The sequence below is a fragment of the Mus musculus genome, chromosome 10 (assembly GCF_000001635.26).
Source record: "Mus musculus strain C57BL/6J chromosome 10, GRCm38.p6 C57BL/6J".
In the NCBI taxonomy this organism is placed as follows: Eukaryota; Metazoa; Chordata; class Mammalia; order Rodentia; family Muridae; genus Mus; species Mus musculus.
Window position 1 is genome coordinate 111,498,151 of NC_000076.6, and position 3,518 is coordinate 111,501,668.

A 3,518-nucleotide genomic window follows, 5' to 3' on the forward strand; every position below is an offset into this window, starting at 1 on the left:
CACTGGTGATATTTGAAGTTTTTATAACTATACATAACTTTGAAGATGGGAGAGCCGCTAATTCTGTGCTTAAGCCAACCACTCTGACCTGTTAAAACTTGAAGAGCTTTAGCAAGTTAAATCTGCGATACCACGAGAAGAAAAGGATCCTGTGGTCTAGCACATTTCATTGTCTACAGACGTTCCAGTTCCGAGCTCACACTTTCATTGTTAGAGCTATGACATTTGTGTGTTTTCCTCCAAGAAACCATGGAAACCCTGTACAGTTCTTTTCCTCTTTTTAAAAAATAATGTGCATTGGTGTGACGGTGTCACATCCTTTAGAACTGGAGTTACAGTTGTGAGCTTCTATGTGGGTGCTGGGAATTGAACCTGGGTCCTTTGGAAGAAAAAGACTGCTCATAACCACTGAGCCATATCTTCACACATGCAGTTCTTCATAAATACAAAATCTTGATGTAATTTTGTAGACCTATGGTCTGTCTATTCTGGTAGGTGACCAGACTGTTCACACAGTTGGTTTAATTTGAGTGTCTGAAAAAGGTCTGTCTGCAGTTTCTTAGGGTTCTTTTATGCAGCTCATCAAAGCAGCATTAGGTCTATAAAGGATGACGTCTCCAGTGTCTTCATTGTTGGGATGCAGTGAGTTGGCGAAGGAAAAATGGCATTTACTTGGTTTTGAGCTCATTGACAAAATCACATAAAGGAGTTCCTAGCTTTGAAGCTGGTTTAGTGACAATGTTTGGTGTCTATGATGAAAGTCCAGAGGTAACCGAAATACATTTTTATACCCATGTTTGTAACTACAGACAGAATTTATGGGTTTATCTGAGTTAACAGGCTTCCCACTACAATTTATTTGGAAACTATCTTGCTATGCAGAAGTATGAGATCTAATAACCATGTACTTGATTTCGGGGCTTAGTTTAAGAATAAAGTCTTTTACTGGGCAGTGGTGATGCACACACCTTTAATCCCAGCACTTGGGAGGCAGAGGCAGGCGGATTTCTGAGTTCGAGGCCAGCCTGGTCCACAGAGTTACAGGACAGCCCGAGCTATACAGAAACCCTGTCTCAAAAAAACATCTAGATAGATATAGATATCTAGATATAGTCTTTATTAGTCTAGTACAAGTTTTAGGCTTAATTTTTAGCTTTAAATTAAATGTTGATTTAGATATACAAAATATAATTTAGAAGAAGCATAATTTATAGGGAGTTTGGAAAACGTGCTGATCACTTTAAAAATTCATTGTTTATTAATTTGGTAGTTATAAACTCAATTTTTAAAGTGTTAGGTAATTTAACTATGCAGTTAATTAAGTTAATTAAGTTAATTAAGCAAGCGTATGTACCTGTCAGTGACAAGCTGTGCTGATAGTGAGAGGTGGGGTTTGTGTCTGCTGGTTATAAACTCAGACATTAAACTAGCCTGCATTAAAAACGGAGACTCTGGGACTAATTATGGGCTGTCACATTGTTTTAGAGAGATGAAAACATTGTTGGAGTAGAAATTTTCATTTAAAGATTTTTTTCTCAGATTTTTACATACTGTGTAGACTATTCATTTTGACATCTTACTGTAGCTTCAGATTTTTCATCTTTCAAGAAGTTGACAGATGTTTTGATATCAAAGAAATTGGACACAACAAACAGGAAGTGAGTTATTGACTTTACTTTAAAATCCATATAAAGCTCAAGTTGTTTAAAGGTAGTATGTTGAAACTACATTTTTAACTTAAAAGGAATTGGGAACAGTGATCAAAAATGCAAGTGACAAGCCCAACATTTATTCTGTGGTTTGGTAGAATAATTTCTGCCTCGATAAAAACTTGGGGTAGGGATAAGTCGGGAATCTGGCATTTGGCTAAAGGAACCAAACCAGTGTTCCCAAGGGGAGGTCCTAGGAGAGCGAGCCTGCGTGTGACGGCTCAGGACAGCCTCAGTGCGCAAGGATGTGAGGTGGTGATCCAGTTTGTGCTGCACTTCATATGTTTAAAAATATTAAATTTCAACTTATTTTTTTTAAACACATGATCACAGGCTTGATGGGCAGTGCTTTTGGCTTTGTATATAGTAGACTACATTAAGGAGGCTTCAAGTTTTTCAGGCTCATTATAGTTCTCATTTCTTAAAAGTGCTGGCTGACTATCGTTGAGAAACTTCTTTTCTTGAAGTGGGGAGTGAATGCTATTTAGAAATGTAGCCTGGGTGGGCCTGGAGGGATGGCTCAGTAAAAAGTGTTTGCTGCTCTTGCAGAGGACCTGATCCTTTTCCAGCACCTACACAGGGTCTTTGCATAACTCCTGTCCAAGGGAGATGGCAGATACCCCTCAAGCATACAGTCGTTAAAGCATAGTCTTTAAAACAAAACAAAACAAAAAAAGCAGCCTTTGTGCTAGGTAAGCTTTTTCTTGGGAGGTTTTAAGGTGTCGGATAGTACATTACAAATACAGACTTCTGGATTGTCCCCTACCCTCTAAATGGTATTTGTTGACATCTAGGAAGTTCCTCTGTTAGAATAATAAAAATTTATGCAAACTCGAATAATCTGTACCATAATGCTTTTAATGGCCAGGTATAAACACACAAGATTGCAGTACATTGAGCTCCATAGAGACAGCGCTTGTGGAAGAAAAAAGTAGATCCTAAGAAGCCAAAAGGCAAAATGTCCTCATGTGTGTTCTTTATGCAAACCTGCCAGGAGGAGCACAAGAAGCACCCGGATGCTTCTGTCAACTCAGAGTCCTCCAAGAAGTGCTCAGAGAGGTGGAAGACCATGTTTGCTAAAGAAAAGGGGAAATTTGAAGATATGGCAAAGGCTGACAAGGCTCGTTATGAAAGAGAAATGAAAAATTACATTTCACTTCCATCCCCCAAAGGGGTAACCAAAAAAGAAGTTCAAGGACCCAGTGCTTCCAAGAGGCCTTCGCCTTGTTCTGTTCTGAGTACCGCCCCAAAATCAAAGGCCAGCATCCTGGGTTATCCATTGGTGATGTTGCAAAGACACTAGGAGAGATGTGGAACAACACTGCAGTGGATAACAAGCAGCCCCATAAGAAGAAAGCTGCCAAGCAGAAGGAGAAGTACGAGAAGGATATTGCTGCCTACAGAGCTAAAGGAAAACCTGATGCAGCGAAAAAGGGGGTGGTCAAGGCTGAAAAGAGCAAGAAAAAAGGAAGGTGAAAAGGATGAGCAAGACAAAGATGATGGGATGAATAAGTTGGTTTTAGGACAGTTTTTTTCCCCCCTGTCTATAAAGCATTTAATCCCCTGTACACAACTCACTCCTTTTAAAGAAAAAAAAAAAAACTGTAAGTCTGTGTAAGATTTGTTTTTAAACTGTACAGTGTCTTTTATTTTTGTAGTTAACACACTACTGAATGTGTCTTTAGATAGCCCTGTCTTGGTGTGGTATTTTCAATAGCCACTAACCTTGCCTGGTACGGTCTAGGGGTTGTAAATTGGTATGGAAATTTAAAGCACGGCACAAATTATGTATGGGGACAGTTTTTTTTC

General features: G+C 39.1%; 1 pseudogene across 1 annotated transcript; it reads left to right on the forward strand.

Moving 5' to 3' along the window:
- Positions 1 to 2,637: 2,637 nt before the first annotated feature.
- Gm5176 (predicted gene 5176) lies at positions 2,638 to 3,195 on the forward strand (annotated as a pseudogene). The gene has a single exon (NR_033603.1). The product of NR_033603.1 is annotated as a predicted gene 5176 (transcript).
- The last annotated feature ends 323 nt before the right edge of the window (positions 3,196 to 3,518 follow it).